The following is a 21,891-nucleotide window of genomic DNA, read 5'->3' on the forward strand; positions in this document are numbered from 1 at the left end:
TATTTTTTTCCCTCTTGATTTTAACCCTGACCTCTGCACAGCACATTTATGCTACCTGTCTATAAGTCTAACAGGACAATACAAATCAGGCAAATGAAGATCTCTCTGTAAAATATTTCATAGCTGAATTTGGCACAAAACTTAAAAATGTCATTTTACAAGAAACTGGATTGACCCGTTTTGGCCTATGCAAAGAAATATGTTACAATCTCATCTAAATTGTTAAAATCCTTATTAAAAATAGCATTTTTCATTTTAGCACATATTACTTAATACACTCCATCTACAATAGAAATATATCTATTTTTCTTAGAGAGTACCTAAAGAAACACCAGAAGATCAGGTACAGAAATAAAATCACTAAGGTTAAAAAACGGTGCAAGTTTTTTGATATTCTACGCTAATAATTTCCTTTCATAAAGAATTAGCAAAGGAGATGTCTTTTTTATGTGGGTCATACCTGGTTTAGTGTAAAAATCCATAAAATTGGATTTTGTATGGTAATTACGATTATGATAAAAGCAGGGGGGACTTAAGCCCTCTCAGCCATCCCTTATCTCTGAGCAGAGCATAGGATCATATGTAGCAACTGCAAGATTTCATTAGCCTTTGGCCAGAAGCTTTTGTTATACCATTACATTTTAGTTTTAAGACACTTTTTTTTTTATTTTTTGTCTATCCAATATTTGTTCATCCCATATTGCTTGTACATGGTGCTATGTAATGTCCCAAAGAGAAGCTGATTTTGACTTCTTCCGAATTCCTCCTATTCCTTCACCAGATTCACTGAATAAAACAGGAAAAAAGGGAGGGAGAGGAAGACTGACGCTCTAAGCATTGCAAAAAACTCAAAATAATTAGATAGGTTGAGGTCTTTAAAACAGATAGCTTTCAAAATTTTGTCTGATATCTGTCTTGAAGACTTAGATCAGGAATAAAAAGTTAAAAGTTCTTTTGTTCTTATTGATCAAACTGATGAAATTACACCAAATCAACAAAAGCAGTCGCTGTGCCCATTATCCTGAATAAAACTGGATATAAGACTGTTACATGAGAAGGAACTTCTGTGTTATTTTCTATTCAATAAAATTAAAAATCAGTTTGTGAATAAATTGTAATCAGAACTTAAAAGTATACGTTCTTAAATTTTGTACCAGACTTAGAAAAGTATTCCAATATTTTGGTCCACAACACTACAATTATCCACTCACTACCCATCAGAAACTCTTAAAAGCATTTTCAAAATCAATTTTCTGATGAAAGTATTCTTCATAGAGTAATTATAGATTAACTCATCTGTATCTTAATAAAATATTTTTGCCAATCCTAGTTATGAGACCTTGGACTCTGCCCTCAGGTCCAAGCACCTGTCTCAGGGCTGACCTGGGCTCACCTTGGCAGAGCTGGACTGGGCTGTTTTCACATCCTGCTTTGGAGCCAAGTGCCTGTTGCATCCCCTACCTGAGCCTGAGCTCTGACAATGCTGGTGGGGGGGGTATACAAGAGCACTGTACACCTTCCAGGATTTAATTTAGGACTCTAATGACTTTTGATAAACTGCCCTTCTCTGTGTATGCAATTCTTGATGAGGCTCTTACTGCCCACAAAGGACTCACAGAGACACTGGAAAGGACAGTACAACAATAAAGAAAAGAACTATTAATAAATTTTGTGTAACAACTTTAATTGTGTTCTTAAAAAGGCTCTACCGTACTATTTTGATGTAAATATTGCAACTGAACTAAAAATAATTGCTAATTTTGATCTCACTGTTATTTGTTTTATTTAGAGTAACAATAAATTCTTGACTCTAGGTGTATAGTGTGTTCCCTTTCTCCCATAACACTTTTGTGCTGGTTTTGGCTGGGGTAGAGTTAATTTTACTCACAGTGGCTAGTACGGACCTGTGTTTTGGATTTATGCTGAACACTGATTCAATAACATAAAGGTGTTTTTTGTTATTGCTGAGCAGTGCTTACACAGAGCCAAGCCCTTTACTGCTTTTCATACTGCCACACTGGCAGGGAAGCTGGGGGTGCATGAGAGGTTGTGAGGAGACACAGCCAGGACAGATGACTCAAACTGAGCCAAGGGATATTCCATACTATATGGGATCAGTATATAAAACTGAGGGGAACAAGAAGCAGTGGGGGAGAAGTTTGGAGTGATGACATTTGTCTTCCCAAGTATATATGATGGGGCCCTGCGCTCGTGGTGATGTCTGAACACCTGCCTGCCTGTGGGAGCAGTGAAAGAATTCCTTGTTTTGCTTTGCTTCTGTTCACGGCTTTTTCTTTTCCTATCAAGCTGTTTTTATCTCAACCCATGAGTTTTCCAGCTTTTACGCTTGCAGTTCTCTTTCCAATCACACTGGTGAGGGAGCGAGCAACAGGCTGCATGGTGCTTGGTTGCCAGCTGGGGTTAAACCACAACAACTTTAAACTGCTTGAAAGTGTTTCTTGGTTTGAAAGTTTTGTCTTTCTTTTTATTTAGCACTATCCGAGCCCTTGAGTCATTGGAAACTGTATCAGTCACAGCTCTTGTAAGTCTGGTTCATTGTTAAAATGTTAAGCAAAACAAAATGTTATATGCATTTCCCTGTTTGATAAATTCATTGAGACATATTAATTTTATAGTTTTTATTTAATTTATTCTATGTCTTGCTGATTTTGTATTGGTTTGATGTCTTAATGTAAAATGCTCTCCCAATTCTAACAATGCCATTTCTCATACATTTATCTTTCAAATTTGCAGTGCAATTTCACAAACCTATTTTAACTTGAATTTCACTAGTTTTGCATGCAGAAAATGTACATGAATAATGATTATTCAGATCTGAGCTATCATTATTGTTTTCTTCTGTGAGTAATTTAAAGGAAGATCAAATATCAAATTCCCTCCTCATATTGAATACAACTAGTTGTGAGCTAACAAATTGCCATTTAAGATTGTGAGCATGACAAGGAACAGACAGAAGGAGCTTTCAGTTTTGCACAACCATTCAGACATCAAAGATACTGCACCTTTTCTTTCTCCTGTACATACATAGGGAGTCTTAAATGCCCTGTGCAACAGCAGCTCAAAATTCATATGAGTTTTCTTTCTCTAAGGCATTACTACTGATCTGCCCTCTGCTTTATCTTTAGAACATTTAGCCATAAATACTCAGAAGTCATTACTTGGAAACAGATGATACTATTATTATGATAAGTCCCTCCTCTTTTTCCTCACACATGGTGTTAACATTTCTGCCACACCAATGACTCTAATGGATACCAGTAAGATGTACTTCTGAACTGATAATTTCAACTCCTCTTGCTTATCACAAGGGCCAGTAGTTTTAGCTAAGAGCATTTTGGAGCACGTGTGGTCTCTGTCTTGGGCTGATGGATAAAGCAACTGCTTTCCCGTATCCACACAGCTGCTCACTTACTCCTAGGAGAAACTAAGATGACAAAAAATTAGTCAAACTAAAGACAAGGAAATTGCAATTTAAACTCTTCGTAGACATCTTTTTACAGGTATTACCTGTTTGTTATGGATTATATGCTGCATTTTTGGAGCTGTTAAATTTCTTGTTCTGACCATTGTCAGGACTTACAGTGACCTTACTTTACACTAACTTGGAGTTATGCTTATTCATTTTTTCTTTTTCTTTTTTCAGTTACTCAGAGTCCATTTTTCTTTGCCTGTCTCCAGTTGGGTAGAAGACAATATCATAGTTTTAATTTTGATTTCTTACAAAATTTTCAGTTAATGCTTTTATTGTTTGGTCTTGATATGTGGTTCCTTTCTTCATAGAATCAGAACTATCAGCATTTACTGCAGCCTGGTTATCTAGGTCTTGTTTTCATCTAAAATGTTCTACAATGTCTAAATGCATTCCTTCTACCTGAAAAATCTTTCCTATGACTAAAAGCATGTATAAGCAAAAGAAAATGTATGTTAGAGCTTCAAGCATGAAAAAATTAATTTTGTACCAACTAAAATTGGAAGAAACCTGTTTGATAGTGTGGTTCAAATCCCTGCTTAAAATAAATCTGACTTCTAATTCTAATTTGACTCCACTTATAAGGTTTTGTCTAAGGATAGAGATTTCACAACCTCTGTGAGCAACCCTAAACCTGTCAAGTTTTCCTTTGTATCTTCTTTGTAATAATCCTCCGGATTGCTGAAAACAGGACTCTCCCTTAACCCTCTCTTCTTAAACCTGAATTAATTGAGTTCTGATTTGCTCTCAATACAATGGTGCTTCAGACCCCTTCTTTTCCTAGGGACCCTCTCCTGGCCTTGCTTCTGTTTTGCAACAATTTTTCAGTAGAATAGAGCCCAAAACTGACTGAATAACATATCTTTAAACAGCTATAAATATTGTTCTATTGCTAATCATCACAAAACCGCATGCAGAGTTGTACCAAAGAAACAAGCATCTCATTTTCCCTCTTTTGAATTTTTTCAGAATTCCCATCTCTACCATTGCTGTTCACCTTCTCAAACTGCTAAATTAAATAGTGTCTCTTTGCTTATGTTCACCACCAACTTATTAATAAGAAAAAATTAACCACTATGCTCTAGAACAATTTACTCAGAGCTTCATGACCTTTGTATCCATAACACCAACATACTTGTCTCACCTGCTTGAGAAGAGACCGTTACAGCAATAAAATCTCCATTGGAAACCAAATAATTGGACAATAAATAAGAATAAAAATATCATGTCCTTCTTTTCTAGGGCAAAAATCCTCACTTCTACCCTGAAAATCTCTCATATTTTGTTTATACATTCACTGACAATATTTTTAATATTTTTGATTTCTCTGTGTATGTGTATAACTGTTAATGTATTTCAGATCTTCTATTGTAGATCCTCTGAATACTCGTGCTGACAGTATAGAATCATAGAATCATAGAATCAGCCGGGTTGGAAGGGACCTCTGAGATCAAGTCCAATGGATCCACTACTGCCGTGTTACTAGACCATGGCACTAAGTACCACATCCAGTCTCATCTTAAAAACCTCCAGGGATGGAGAATCTACCATTTCCCTGGGCATCCCATTCTAATGTCTGAATACCCTCTCTGTAAAGAATTTCTTCCTAATATCCAACCTAAACTTCCCCTGGCAGAGCTTAAGACCATGCCCTCTGTCTTACTGAGAGCTGCCTGGGAGAAGAGACCAAACCCCACCTGGCTACAACCTCCTTTCAGGGAGTTGTACAGAGTGATGAGGTCTCCCCTGAGCCTCCTCTTCTCCAGGCTGAACAACCCCAGCTCCCTCAGCCTCTCCTCACAGGACTTGTGCTCCAGTCCCTTCACCAGTCTCATTGCTCTGCTCTGGACCTGCTCCAGCACCTCAATATCCTTCCTGAACCAAGGGGCCCAGAACTGGACATAGGACTTGAGGTGTGGCCTCACCAGCGCTGAGTACAGGGGAAGAATCACTTCCCTGGTCCTGTTGACCATACTGTTCCTGATCCAGGCCAGAATGCCATTGGCCTTTTTGGCCACCTGGGCACACTGCTGGCTCATTTTCAGCTTCCTGTCAATCCAAACTCCCAGGTCCCTTTCTGCCTGGTTGCTTTCCAGCCACTCTGTCCCCAATCTGTAGTGCTGCAGGAGATTGTTGTGGCCAAAGTGCACCCACTTTCAATTACCTGGCTTTTCCATAGACTTTTTTTCAGCAGAAATCTAGGGAGGTTCTGTTTGTTTGTTTGTTTATTTGTTTAAAATGAAAACTGTAAGTGATGGAACATAAAGTGGTGACCCCAGAAAAAAAGAACTCTAGTTTGATAAGCTGCCATAGGACAATCTATCAAACTTGGTGTGGATCAATCAATATCTGCAAACTAAAATTATTGCAAATACATTTATATTTCAATTACCTTTTTTAATGTAGGAACACAAAATACTGTAAAAGTACAAAGAATGAAGCTGATTGAAAGATGAATCTATGATTAATGACACGTTCAGTCTCAGCCAGTGTTATAACTGACTGAGTCTTAATATTACACAGCAGGTGTAAACTTCTTGTAAACCACTAAGAAGGCTGATAGAAAAAATGAAACGTAATGATTCCTACTCTTATGACCTCATACACAAATCACGGAATCACAGAATATGCTGAGTTAGAAGGGACCCACAAGGATCATCGAGTCCAACTCTTAGCCCTGCACGGGACTTTAATTTGTTGCTGAACAGTCCATGAACATGAGCACAATGGATAAATCATAATTTTCATGAAAAAAGTTGATCTAAATTTAAAAACATGATAATGAGCATAATTATTATTTCATTTTGAGTTATTTGACTGAGAAGAAAGTTAAACTTTGTCTACAGTATTATGTCACACTTATAGCTCAGAATATGAATTTTATTTAAAAAAAACAGACATTACTTAAACACAGGGTTTTCACAATCTGTGCACATAATCTTTCAAAAATGATCCTCTGCTTCCAAAAGGAGTAGGAACTGTGGTAAATCTCATAGTCATGATTGTCTCATTGTTTTCATGTAGGAATTACTGAATTAAACTCTATGGCCTGCCTTACAAAGGCAATCTGCCTAGGTGATTTTATAGCTATATTTTCCAGATAAAAAGGTCAACATACCAAGCGAACTATCCTTAATTTTTTCTTCCTCTGCTAATTAATGTTCTCTGCACATATTTTTCTACAGTTGGTTATTACTCCAGGATCGACCAACAAAGATAAACTGATTTCTTAAAACCTCTTTCTTGGCAGAGACCTCCTAAATGAAATGTGCATAACTCAACTCATATCAGCCAAAATATTTAAGAAGTGGAGGTAAGAGGACTAATAATCTCAACCAGGAGGTCATGAACAGGTGAAGTCAAAATGGTAGCAGTAATGTGTTCCTCTACCTGTGGAAAAAAACATGTGAAAATGGAATAACGGAAGTATACCTGTTCAGCTATTAATACAATTTACTTAGGGTAAATTGTGTGAAAAGAGATACTGAGGTACAACTTCAAAATTGTTCTCTGCCTTTTTAATCTCTAAATTCATGCTTGAGTCTTATAGAGTTATGAAGTTTCCTGGGGATGTCCTGAGCTGACTTACTTGCATCTGTGACAAGACTGTGACATAATCCATTTTTCTGCAGAGGAAGATCTGATGTACAAGATTCTTCACATTTCACTCATAATAGACATGTTATTGTTTGAAGCAAGAGTTAGGGTCAATATAATCTTGCTTCACTTGCATACCAAGAAACAAGTTAGCTTTAAGGTTATTGTTATATGCAAACTGCATTTAACAACGAACTGAATTATACAATATGGTTGGGGACAGAAGGGGAAAGTAATTTCCTCTTAAACTCCTGTTCATTTCCTGTGCGAGTAACAACACAAAATTAAAACCTGACAGTGTACACTGTAGAAATAAAGGAGGACATCTGCAGATTTGAGGCTCTGACTGATCACATCAGAATCTGATTAGCTATTCATAGGGTAAGGTAGGTATGTTATTTCAGTTTTTAACACAACAGTAATTGCACCATTAGTATATTCACTGAAAGTATGAAAGATGAAAGTTGCAACAGCAGAACTTTTCCTGGTTTATTATTTTACACAATTGTTGCTAAATATAAATTTCAGTTGTTCATTTTTGAGCTCTGGATCATGAGGTTTTAAATGAAAATGATAAAGATTGTAATTAGAAACCAATAGAGGCAAATTAATAAAAAACATGAATGTTTTCTCCTACTAAAGACACGCTTGGAATATTATAGAGACAGATGGAAAATTTATCTGTCTCTGATGTACTGATGATAAAAGCAATAATATACAATACAAAGTCAATTACTTGCTTATACAATTATGAATGTGCCAAAACCATCATCAGAATCACAATTAGCTAGTTAGCACCTTCTCTCACATCCCATATTATTGTATTTGTGTTTGAGTGATCACTGAACAAACAAATGCACCTTTTTGCATCTGTTCCCAATTTAACTGTTCTGATCTGAAAATTCTAGCTCAAAAAGGAAACTACATCTAGAGCCAATGGTCATATTTAGCACAGTTGTGTGAGAACTAGAATTTTAGATGCCTAACTGAAAATTCGCAGTTCTTCTAACTTCAGTGTATCGCTTCTTAATTGTGTGTCAAACAGAGTGGATTCCTCGGGCATTACAACTTTTTAAGCATAATATTCAAGTTCTTGAAATTTCTTCTTTGATTCACCAGAAGTTCTTTAATTCTTATCGTAGAAGATATTTGCCTACCTTATAGTTTAACACAGTGAGAATCCAGGAGATCACATTACCCTAGGTTTCAGTTCCTCTATGGATTAAGCCCAGTTAAGCCAGTGCTGCTGGACTCTTGGCAGAGTTTGAGCTCTGCCAGTGCCTCTATGGGAAATATCTGGCAAACTCAGAGGGTCCCTGTCAAACAAACAAGACCCCCTGGGGTATCTCAGTCTGAGGAGGCTGCAGGGACATGCTCATGCTCAACTGGGAGCAGCCAGAAGACTGTGCCCCTGGGTGAGGAAACATTTAGAAACAAGTCAAAGCAGTGTGGTGAGAAGTTAAACAAACTTCACATTATTTCAGTTCATTTGAACTGAAAAGCTACACAAGACAGAGACAATTCAGCTTAGGACCACAGGACTGTAACAAAGATTTGGTGGAAATCTGGTTCAAACTCTGTATTAGGTAGGTATGAGCAATCCATTCCAGGAATTTCTAACATGATCACACTTAGCTTGGTTTAACTTAGCTTAGCTTAGCTTGGTTAAGTGTGATCAGGGTCTGTTTCTACCCTAGGGTGTTTTTACATATAAGCTCTGCAGAATACTGTACAGATGGTCTTGGGCCTCAAAAAGAGATGAAGTTATCTGCTGAGTTTAGGTTTAAGCCAGGTGTTCTTCAGAACAAGAGTACCAGGTCTTGGGAGTCGGACATTGATGATCTTTGTGGATCCCTTCCAAATCAGAACACTCTATGAACTTCATGGGAACAGGGGAATATATGGAGAGGACCTTCATTAGTTTTTCTTGAAACTGAAATCTTGCAATACATGTTTTTATTTATTTTTCTCTTAAAGTGTAACTAAAAATAATTTGAAGCAGATCAAAATACTCATATTTTCCTTTTTCTACAAAATTTCACACGCAAAATCAACACATCATCCATTTAATTTATAAGGCAAAATTAGTCATGGATTTTAGTGAAAATATATATCTGCACTACAAGATTTAGAGTGGCACTGTATGTTGGCTTTTAATATTATGTTTTCAAGTGCTAAATGAAAAATAAAATATAAATAAATTTATTTAACCTATCCTTATGGCAATTAGGAACAAATAGAATACTTGGAAGCTGATAAAAGTTGTATTAAAAAAAGGAATAAAATGTTTAAAGATTAATCTGCTAATTATTATTCTCTGTACTAGAAATCAAAAACCATCTTGTCCGGGAGCTGCTTTATGCTGATGACACCGCCCTTGTTGCTCATGCAGAAACAGCTCTGCAGCGTTTAACATCCTGCTTTGCAGATGCTGCTGAGCTCTTTGGGCTGGAAGTCAGCTTAAAGAAGACAGGTCCTCCATCAACCTGCACCTCAGGAAGTCCCCCATCATCCCCATATCACCATTGGCCAATCGGAGCTCAGATCAGTCCAGCAGTTTAATTACCTAGGTAGCCTCATCTCCTCAGATGGTAAGATTGATGGGGAGATAGACAACAGGTTAGCAAATGCATGTAGTGCTTTTGGAAAACTCCACAAAAGAGTATGGCGTAATAAACACTTGAAGAAAAGTACCAAGATCAGTGTTTACAGAGCCATAGTGCTGTCTACTCTCTTATATGGATCTGAATCATGGGTCATTTACCGCCACCACCTGCGTCTCCTAGAACTCTTCCATCAACGCTGTCTCCGTACAATCCTAAACATCCACTGGTCAGATTATGCTTGTTCTAGAACAAGCAACAGTCACAAGTATAGAGGCCATGTTGATGAGAACACAGCTGCAATGGGCAGGGCACGTCTCAAGGATGAAAGATCACCGCCTCTCTAAGATCCTGCTTTATGGTGAACTTGCCACTGGCTGCCACATGAGAGGAGCCCCGAAGAAAAGATACAAGGACTCCCTGAAACAAGATCTCAGCCTTGGCCATATTGATCACCATAACTGGTCTACTCTGGCCTCAAATGGGGAGGCCTGGAGACACACCATCTATAACACTGCTGTCTCCTTTGAGAACACACGCAGGATCACTCTCGAGGAGAAAAGGCAATGCAGAAAGAACCGTGTCTTGCAGAATATACCATCTAAGGAGTCTTTCTACTGTGCCTTTTGCAATCAGATATGTCTGTCTCGTATTGGCCTCATAACCCACCAGCGTGCCTGTAACAAATGTGGATAGAGCCTTCCCAAATCTTCGTTCGCAAAGCCTAGCCATGAAAAGATAAAAGAAATAAAAAATACAAATAAGAATAGCAGCAAAAATAAATGCTGTAAATGTTTTTACAGCACAGAGAGGAGCATGAACTCCAGTGAAGGGGACTAGAAATTTCATATAAATAGCCTGTATTGTGGCTGTCATTCTTATTGCCTGGTTTAGTACATCAAAGCCAAGAGATAAGCAACTCCAGGGAGGAATCTATTGTGTCACAACATAGGATGAACCTTAATTAGTTATTTAGGCTACCTCTTGAGACTAGACATTCAACTCCTTTATGCTAAAGGTTAAGTGAGAGAATGTCAATCCTATGTCTGCTCCTTTAAGGAATAACAAAATGTGCACAACAGATACTGCTACGAATAAAGAAGGTATTGTGTCATTTTTTTGCCAGCTTTTGTGTGTAAAGAAAGCTTGAACTTGCTTTCATTCATGCAAGACACTAGCAGTGGATTTCTCCTACATCCTTACAAGATGCCAACATTTTGTCCAAAAGAATTTTATTTTGAGTGTCATATTAGATATTCACTGTCAGTGTACTTTTTAAAAAACTCACAGTTGCAGATGTCCAATGAAATATTGAAAATTCTCTTTTAGAGGACTGTTGTAAGTTGAAATAATTTGAAAAAGAAGTAATTGTAAGAAAGCTAGAAAACATTACACCTCATCTCTTTTGTGATAATATGCAATGCATTTGATAATGGACCTCACTTATCCCCATGTATTATTATTTTCAACACAGTACAGTAATATTTTTGCAGAGTATTTCAACAGAATAACTAGAATGCTTGAAATCCTTTTGTCCTGGAGGTCACTAGTATGAGATACAAAAGTAGTGATGAATAAAAGCATTTATTCTGAAAGCCGGAAAAAGTCTATATTTAGATATACAGACTAATATTCCTTAAATATTTATTTTTAAATTACAAACTAGTATAATTACAACTAAAATTTCTGTGAAAGAAAATGCAATTTACAATGTTCCATTGTAAACAACAGTGTAAACAATAGTTTTAAAATTCCAACCAAAACATCTTTCATTTAAGAACAGTCTCAGCTTGAAGTAATGTATTGTGGAAGGAGTGAGTCTTAGAAATATCAATTATGCAGAGATTACTTCTAGTGACAGACATTAAAGACAAAATTCATGAATTTTGTGGACAAAAATTAAAATAGATTTGTTTTTATCTCTTTCCCCTCTCCCAAGGCAGTGGTGACACAGGAAAACATTTTTCTTATTTTTGATCTCCACAGAAGTTAGGTGAGGCCCCTATGAGGAAAATGCTGATTCACTTCAAGCTTTTTGCTACTCCCAATTCATAACTGAAGTCAATGAGAAAAAAAATTACCGTGATGTAATAAATCAAAGCCTTCCATAATGTTTCCAAACAAACACCGGAGGTAAACTTTTCCCTTGGTATAAACCTTTCTACTATATCCAATGTCCATTTCCTGAGACATGAGTGTTAGTCCTATCATACCACAGAATGCATGAGGTTGGAAGGGTCTACAGTGGGTCATCTGGTCCAACCTCTCTGCTCAAACAGAGTCATTCTAGAGCACATTGCACAGGATTGCATCCAGATGGTTCTTGAATACCTCCAGTGAGGGAGGCTCCTCAGCTTCTCTGGACAACATGTGCTGGTGCTCAGCCACCTGCACAGTAAAGGTCTTCCTCATGTTCAGGTGGAACTTCTTGTGCATCAGATTCTGCCCATTGCCTCTTGTCCTGCCGCTTGGCACCACCAAGAGCCTGGTTCCATCCTCTTGACACCCTCCCTTCAGACATTTATATATGTTGATGAGGTCCTCTCTCAGTCATCTCTTCTCAAGGTTGAACAGGTATAGCTCCCTCAGCATTACCTCATAACTGAGATGCTCCAGTCCCTTAATCAACTTTGTTGCCCTCCACTGGACCTGCTCCAGGAACTCCTTATCCTTCATTTTCTTGCACAGATTTTATAGTAGACAAGGAAGAAAAATGACATTGTTTTTCTATCACTGTAGAGTTATGTAGAGCCTATTTGCTTCTGCTGAGGAACTTTGAGAGTGTTCAAGAAATTTTTAATTGTTAATTTTGGTTATAGCCCCATAACTTTAAAAGATGTGGAAAGTCTCTGATCTCTGTAAAGAATGAAAAAAGGAGTCAGTGGCAAATCTGGAGATAATGATTTAAATTACAGTTTCTGAGGTGAGGTCTCGGTGGAGAAAATGACTCCCCACCTTTCTAGGGAATCTTATTTGAATTGGATTCCATTCCACAGAAGTAACATTTTGAACTTACAAATCCAGCAGAACTTAAACGGTAAGGTTTATTGGTGAATTTTAAAGACAAAGCCAAAGATTATGAAATTGAGTCTATATCATTTTACTGGTAAACAGTGAAAAATACTGGAGGTTGTTTTCGTCATTCAAAACTAGACGAAAACCCAATGCTATGCAAATGGAAGGTATCATAAAAGTCAAAATCAAAGTTTGGAACATGGAATAAAAACTTGAAATACAAAACAAGCCAGTCACACACTGACCTGTGGAAATCCATCAGTAATTTCGTATCTGCTCCTATAGTGTATACAGAATTGAGGAATGTTATATAGATCTGAAGAATATGAAGGGCAATTATGTTAGCTGTGTAGCTAAGGTAATTTGGATTTGTGATTTACAGGCAGCTAGATAACAGACAGTTGAGCCAAAAATCCGTACTGCATCAAAAGAAATAGTTGAGGTATACATCCTGGACCTCTGATATTGTGCAATAACAACATATAAAATATTATATCTATAAATGTATTTTTATTTATATATATAATACTCTTTCATACAAATATAAGAGATAAATATTATGAACTGATCACATAGGATGTATAACAGTGTGAAAAGACATTTCGATTTCTTAGAAGATCTAGTTAACTACTTAAAAACTGTATATTTGTATAGAACTGGTAAGAAGCAATATATGTTCTGACATTGCTTAAACTGCTAACTGCTGTAAAGCAACATATATTCTGCCATGGCTTGAACAGTAGAAGGCAAGTTGCTTTGCTGTTACAGAAATTTGCAATCAGGAGACCACTGCAATAACAGGATGTTCAGTTAACCACAGCCTACAGACTGTGCATTTACCTTTTGCCTGAATAAGGTAACATTGTGCGATTCAACTTGTAGATTTTAAGGGTAGCACACAGCCATTGCATAGACACCCATGACTATATGAAGTGGTCGAAATTACTATGGGGTGAACGTGCCATTGTCATAGTCCCCAGGCTTGGGCAAGATTGCTGAAATGTTACTGCAAAGCACACTGCTTAGCCAACGTAAAAAAAGGTTCACTTGGTAAGCTCATATAGAGCTCTCCCCACTGATCCACAGAAGATGAGTGGACTTTTGGGGCGCTGTGGGATCCACAGAGTGATGACTATTTACTTTTTGTAGTCATCCTCCCCCTTTTTCCTACTTTCCTATTTTCCTCCTTTCTCTCTTTTCCTTAATAGAGAACAAGAGAGAATTATTTTGGTTACCAACATCTGACCTCGACTGTGTCTTAGTCTTGCTCCAGATAGACTCAAACCTTTTCCCCTCTCCGCTTTTGTGGACCGAGGTATAAAATTGGAATTTCTTGAAATTAGTGGATTGTAACAACATTAACGAGTGAAACTTAATATAGAAGAAACTTGGTAAATGTGTACTTAGTGTCATCTGCAAATTTGTTGATGGTGGACTCAATTCCCTCATCTAAATCATTGATAAAGATATTAAATAGAACTGGGCCCAACACTGATCCCTGGGGGACAACACTAGTGATCGCTAGTCCATGATAAGTACATATGTTTATGGCTATTACTGTGCAGAGGGCATCAATGAACCTCCTGGAGCAGTAACCAACATCAACCAATTATTCCTTTTAAAATATAAATATGGCTTTCTTCTTTCTTCCTGATTTTTGTCTCAATGCCCTTAGAAGATTGTGAGATTCTTGACATTTTGGACTTTTGTTTTTGTTGTTGTTGTTTTCCAGATAAATGAGGTTGAATACTGCCTCTTTAAATAAGGTATTCCAGCCACTAACTTTGAAGCTGAAATTAGGATTTTTTTCCACATCACCAGTGATAATCAAAACAGGATCAAAGTATTGGATTCCATCTCACCTAATTTTAGAAGTTATTTTAGGCATAGACAGCCAGATGTGATGTGCCTAGTCATGTAGAATTCCATTTTAATAAATGGAATTTAGCAGTAGGAGTACCTGCTTCTTTCCATTGACCAGAGGTGGTAACTTGGTTAGCAGTAGAATTGCAATAAGTATTTCTACTTTCACACATAACATGGAAACATTCTGACCTAAATATCAGAAAAAGCAAACTTGAGAAAAGGACCTTTATCACTACAAGCACCTGCAAAAGCCAGACCACACCAATTGTGCGTAGTCCATTTTGATATGACATAGCAATTTTAAAGAGTGAAAGTTCCACTCTGAGAATGACACGGCATGTTATACTTCAAGATATCATCAAGTGACTGTGTGTAAGTTTGTCACTGAATGCTTTGACTTGTTGGATGAATCAGGAACATTTAAATCACCTAGACAAGTGGTTTATATATGAATCCTAATAATAAACTTTTTAAACCACCAAAAATGCTATCTGATTATCAATTCTGAATTTCTGTGTAACATGGACACACAGCACAGGACCACAATATTCACAAGAGAAACTGAAATGACAGAATTTTCTAATGTGATCACATTTATCTGTTTCTTTGTGAGACCAGTCTATAGATTATCAGGTTAGAAAGAAATTAATTGTGAAGGATGACTAATGTAATGAACATTTAATTCAATACATGTTTTTTATAATGGGACCTCCAAGATGAACTCATTCACTCATAAAGCACTTATGTTTAAATTAAACTTATATTTAAATAAACTTAAGTTTAATTCTGTTAGTCAGAATTTGTTATATTTATTCAACCAAGAAGAACTTCAGAATTGTTGCCATTGATACGAAGATATAAAAATTGGAGTGGTTAGAAGTGAAAAGATAAACTGATCAGCTCAAGTTTAATCTAAGCTCAAATAAAGCTGTTTCCTGCAGCATTTTTTTTAAAGTTTTGATCAATCAAGATTCTTTTCCTTCCAACACTAGAGCTCCTCAAGAACCTGAAAAGCAATTAGAGATCCAGTCTATCTGCCAGGAAGATCTTCTTTTTAAACAGTTTTTAGTTGTCTGTTTTAAAGATGGAATAAAATCTTGTCTTCTGTGGGAGCAGATACAGGCAGTTTATCCTTTGGTTTGTCTGCTACATCAGATTTCTTCTGGGCTTTAGAACACCGACATGACGACCAAGCAAATGATCTCTTCTAGGCAGCCAAAAACTAATACATATTAAAAATTTGTTCACTGTCTCTGACCTCCAACACTTTATCCACAGTCTCCTACTGTTCCTCATTTAATAAAGGTTCACAATTGCTTTGGTTTCTCCTTAATTTACAGATTCATCTCTTCTTGCTCTTCACCTGCCACAGCTGAGATAGGAGTACAACAGCTATTCTGGTTGGAGAATGGGTTTACACTCTCTGGTTCAACTAATTTGGAGACCAACATGACATGAAGTCAGGCATGCTTACCTGTTTCCTTCAGCATTTTATATCTAAGAGAGTGTATCACATTTCAAGGTCAGTGAACAGTTGCATCTGTTATGGTACTGAAATGTCAATACTCCATGTGACAATGCAGACTGAAGCTTCCTTTAGCTCATCTGCCCTGTGCAGAGAGAAGACATGACTGCTTTCTTCACATGCGTGCTGAAATGTCTGTAACGTCACTAAATAAATTTATGAGTGTGTCAGTCATCTCATGTTTTTCTTTCAATATTTTTTTCAGTGATTAACCAGAGACATAACTTCAGCATTACAAGGTGTTGATTGTTCAGCTCATTTATATTTTCTTTTTTTTTTTTTTTGAAAATCAATAGTTTTTAATTTTAGTTCTTTCAAAACAAAAATTTTTGTCTCTTAAAATAAACAATACTATAGAAGATTTATTGCCTCATTCTGTAATTAGATGGCAATTCAGTAATTCCATAAGGGTTTATTTTTTGTACCTTTCTATATGTTTTCTGTCTTGAAATTTGCTAATGTGTCTTATTCCCAATGACTGTTAAAATTGCTCACTGGTGCCATATTAGACCCTTGTCTCACCTTCCTTTCTCTTCTCTACTGCTAAGTTCTTTCCACTCCAAATACAAGGGTTAATTCTGCAACAAACCATGAGCAGCTGAATCTCTAAAATTAGATGGAAACCACATTACAGATATATGAGTTTTCAGAGAGGCAGAAAAGCCAGTATCTATACAGCTCATTGTAGGTCATGGTTATAAATCTCAACTGTTGGCTGCTGTTTTCCCATTATCAGCATGATCCTTCTTTCTCCATATACCCTCTGATAGCTCTTTCATGCAATGTGATGGATGACTGTCTTTCAATTCTCTGGTTTTTAAATGCTGTAGGAAGCATTGAAAAGAAAATAATATCCACCTTCTTCTTATATCTCATGTATCCATCTCATATATTTGCTGCTGCTGCTGCCTTTGTGAATTTTTTTCCCAAAGCTGGCAATGCTTCAATTCTGTGTTTGGCAAAAAAGTTAAATGTGCAGTATACAGATTTGGTGAAGTATAGAGGGTGCCTTTCCTTGCAAAGCAACAGTATCAATAAAATATAGTTCTCTTATGGTAGTGAAGAGTCATAATGAAAAATATTGCAAAGAGAAAATTGCTGGATTATTTGGGAGAAAAATAAAACACTGATAGAATTTGGGATTTTTTTTTCCTGGCTGAATAATATCCAGAAGAAAACTAGTAGACAGGTGTGCTGGTTTTGGCTGGGGTAGAGTTAATTTTATTCACAGTGGCTAGTACGGGGCTGTGTTTTGAACTTGTGCTGAACATCGATTTGATAATATAGAGATGTTTTTGTTATTACTGAGCAGTGCTTACCCAGGGCCAAGGCTTTTTCTGCCTTTCATACTGCCACACTGGCAAGGAAGTTGGAGGTGCATGAGAGGTTGTGAGGAGGCACAGCCAGGACAGATGACCCAAACTGACACAAGGGATATTCCACACCGTTTGGGATCATGATCAGTATATAAAGCTGGGGAAGAAGGAGAAAAGGGTAAAATGTTCTGAGAGATGATGTTTGCCTTCCATAGTCACTGTTACACACGATAGGACCCTGCTCTCATGGTGATGTCTGAACATCTGCCTGCCTATGGGAAGCAGTGAATGAATTCCTTATGTTGCTTTGCTTGAGTTCATGGTTTTTCCCTTCCCTATTAAACTGTCTTTATCTCAGCCCATGAGTTTTCCAGTTTTTACCCTTCTGATTCTCTCCCCAGTCCCACTGGTAGGGGAGAGAGAGAGTGGCTGTGTGGGGCTTGGTTGCTGGCTGGGGTTAAGCCACAACAATAGCATAAAATACATAGGAGAGTAGGAGAGAAAAAGATGACAAAATGCCTATATTAATAATGCCTGGTTAGGTAACTAATAAAGAATCCAATGAAATCCAGATAGGATTTTCTGTAGTAGTCAAGCAAAGTTTAGTTTCATTGAGAATCTGTATAATTAAAAGACACAGTAAAAACGAAAATGGAAGAGAAGGGGAAAGGGACAAAATAGGAACAGCAGGTGGATCCCTAGGCTGATGGTTTTGCCTCCTCTCAAAAGCAAGCTTTTCTAAAGAAAAGCGAATCTGTGCTTAGATTTTCTTCATCCAAATTTTAATACTACTTTTGAATGCATTATTAGTTTTCACTTTGCATCTCAACCATTCTTATAGAATAGTAAATTTTTGACATTTAAATTTAAGTGGAAACTTTAAAATTGTGATAATTTTCTGTGGATTTTCTTCAATAACATCTTAATTATAAATGAACTAGAAAAGTGAGGCATGCAACATTGAGTTTTTGCAGAAGTTTGTATCACAGATATAACCCACACCAGAAAGGTCTGAAGAGATTTTCAATATCAAAGGGGAATACAGATATAAACTGGATGTCCAGAATAAATATTTTCTTGCTTTGTTTTTGCTACATGGAGTAAATAATTATTCCAACATCTTTCACTGGATTTGGTGAAAACTGTTAGCTTACTGCTGACTTGCTGATAATATTTCGGGTTTTTTTAACAATTTTTCTTTAGTGATTACTGTGAAAGCAGATGGCATATTATCCAAGCTAGTTTATATCCAAATAGTGTTAAGTGACCATTTCTTGGCATGAAAAACAAAACCAATCATGTTATTCTGAATTTCAATGTATATGAATATCTAACATCAGAAAAGAAATTTAAACAGAAGAGAGATGCAGCAAAAGCAAATAAAATTTCTACAATATTGACTATTTATATAATAATTCACTAAAAAAAAATAGTTCATCTCAAAAATAAAACATTCTAGAGAAAAAGGTAAAAGAATATCCAGGTTTTGCATTAATTCTGAAATTTAAAAAAAAAAAAATCATGCAGGAAGTTTGTTTTGATCACTGAATATTTTTATTGCTGAAATTATAAATGAAAACAAAGGAAACCTCTGTTTATGCAAAATAAGAAAATGCATATATTACTTCAAACTTGGACATAGACTAATAAATCACACACTGTATGATCTGTGGAACCCAGACATTCACAATAGTTTTCTACGTGCATTTTTGTTGATCAAAACCTGATAACTAATGTTAATCCTTGCATCACATTTGGTCATGAGAAGACAAGTTTAAATTCAAAATACGATGTTACTACTGATCTAAAAAGGAAAAAATCACTGAAGGTTATATTAGGCTAGGGAATAATTTCAGCTTTCATGAAAAGAAACTTAGAAACAACTGTCAGGGTTGTTGAAACAAATGAACATTCTTGTTCCATCTGATTGTAGAAGTATGACCTTTTAATGGAAAGGTTGTGAAGAAAGACTCAGGTGAAATGCTGCTTTCCCTGACACATTACTGTGCTTACTGATACCCATTTCCAATTATACTGTCAAGATGTCTGATAAGGGGATGGTGGCAGTCAGACTGTGGAGAGCAGAAGCTGGATATTGATGGACAGAGAACAAGGCAACGTTCGCATTCCCTTAAAATGAAAGGAACTGTCTATGTCTTACATAATTACGTAACTTGCAAAGTGAGTGAGGTTTCAGGAAGGATTGGTAGTATAATCATAGCTCATTGCAAAAACTTACCAACTTCTTAAATTTCAGTGGTCTGAAAAAATATTAAAAATATTAAAAACATAGTAATTAGGAAGCCTGTTATCATTACAAGTTCTACGAGCAAGTTAATGAATAATTTACCTAAAGAATGGAGGATTTGTAATACATAAAACTAGAAAATAATGAAAAAATATATTAAATTAAACTAAATGGAAGAACTGATGGCATTTTGTATTTTAGTAGTTTTCATTGAAGATTTGCTTTGGTATGATACTTTGGTTTTTTTTGTCAAGAGTGATCTAAGGGTGCATTATTAGTCATTCTGGTATTAACCAAGCATTTTTCTAGTTCATTTCCTTTTTAAAAAATTATGTCAATTAGTTTAATTGAGCTTTGATTTTGAGTCTTCAATGTACCTAATTTATTATTTGATCATGCTGCCACCTGAGCTGTTTAAATCTATGATAAGATCATGTAAAATGTCCTCACACAGTTTCAAGGTTTTAGGGTTTGAAATCTGAGAAGAGTCACTACTTGTGGAAGGAATTTAATTGTGCCAAGAAAAAAAATACCATTATGAAATTTGGGAATAGTGCAAAAATTTTATTAAAGACTGCTTCGTAGAGGCCGAGAAAAAAATGAAATAGAAGGATATTGTATAAAATTCAATAGAAGTAGATGCTTTTTTTTTCTTAAACCTGCTTTCACTGAAAAATGTGAGTAAAGCCAGAGATCAAAAATTGGTGTCAAAGTCTTTACTTGTTTTCAGACAGAATAAACTGGTTTACATTTCAGTTGCAAAAAGCAATGGATAGCAAACCCCTCACAAATATTCAATCTTCATTTCATTCATGGAACAGGTGAAGAGAGACAAACTATTACTATATGGGAAAAAATTAGTTCCTTAAATTTAATATAATAATCTCTGACAAAGTTTCTCAGAGGTTTGGGTTTGGGTTTTTAGTTTGTTGCTTTGTGTTTTTTTCCTTATTTGTTTTTGTTTGGGTTTTTTTCACCAGATGTGGATATGTTTGCGCACAAGTTAAAACACCATCAGCTGGCTTCTATGCACATGCAGAGATGCCAAACAGGTAGCTGCTAAAAGGTCTTGGATGAGCCTAAAGTAAGAGAAGAGTCATCCATCTCAGGCAAGTTAAATCTCTCCTGTGTACTCAGTGTTTATGATATAATGAATGGGAAGACAGTTGGAAACTGACTGTAACAGAAGGAAATGAACAGAAGAGAAGATTTAAGAGAGAGATGTTATAATACCTTTAAGCAGTGCTTGACCAGGAAAGCATTGTGTTTTCTTCATTCCAATGCAGTTAATCCATTGCTTAGGCACCTATGGTGAAACTTCAGTGTATACCAAGAGGAGAATCCCAACCACCAAAGTATTATATCAGCAAGGAAGAGTAGCTTTCTAACACTGATTCCTGAGCAAGACTCACATCTGAGACCTTTAATGGTTCTCTGTCCTTTACAGGATGCAGGTGAACTGGTTGTGCTATTGGCTAGCATTGATACAGCAGCTGCAGCTAGCAGGCAAAAAATATAGTGTAGTATCTTACCTCATGCACCAGTTGCTGACTCCCAGATTCAACACAGCCTGAGCATTTCCTTAATTTTGATACACTAGGAGAAAGTTTTATCAAACAGATAAGTTTATCACCCAAGCTTTTGTGACAAATGCCAGAAAATTCCTTTATCCTTGCAATACCCTGCAGTACCACTTCATTCCCTTAAAAAAAAAAAAAAAGAAAACAAACCTTTTTTTTCTTTTTTGGCTCTAAAAATGAAGCAGATCTTTTTATCTGTCTCTTTGGAACTTCTGGAGAAAAGGCACCCAGAATATACAAGCCTGTAACAGATTCCAATTCTTAACAAAGCAGTACAAAGTAGGACAGCCATTGCTATGCTGCCCACATTCCTTTATAGTCGTTGCTGTTCTTGCCCAGTTCTTCAAGAACTGCAGACTTTTATGAATACACATGGCAAAGAAGCAATGGAATTTGTTTTTTTGTTATTTTATGTTCTCCAGATTCTGACATACATCTAGCTGTGTTTCCATGTACACAATTTGGTCTGAAAAAACTTCTACTTTTTGCCTTTTTTGTTTTTTGCTAATCCAAGACAAGTAAATTTAAATAGTTTTCAACTGAATACTTTTCAGGGTATCAGGTTTCAATGATGCATTTCAATGAGACAGTTCTTTTAAATTCTGATTATATTTTAGAGAAAATGGGTTAATTTCTTAATCCTTCTCATAA

At 36.3% G+C, this 21,891-nt stretch overlaps 1 long non-coding RNA gene across 1 annotated transcript in view; it reads right to left on the bottom strand.

Annotated features, from left to right (window-relative positions):
• The window catches only part of LOC127478907 (uncharacterized), a 120,177-nt gene extending 98,844 nt beyond the window's left edge, over positions 1-21,333 (bottom strand). The window contains exons 1-2 of the long non-coding RNA XR_007907401.1: positions 21,193-21,333; positions 16,046-16,181 (exon numbers count right to left, since the gene is read on the bottom strand). This is a non-coding gene — a long non-coding RNA (uncharacterized LOC127478907). The remainder of the gene's footprint in view (positions 1-16,045; positions 16,182-21,192) is intronic.
• Between the last annotated feature and the right edge of the window lie 558 nt (positions 21,334-21,891).

This window comes from Manacus candei, unplaced genomic scaffold (assembly GCF_025592945.1).
Source record: "Manacus candei isolate 608988 ecotype Guabito, Panama unplaced genomic scaffold, ASM2559294v1 h1tg000063l, whole genome shotgun sequence".
NCBI lineage: Eukaryota > Metazoa > Chordata > Aves > Passeriformes > Pipridae > Manacus > Manacus candei.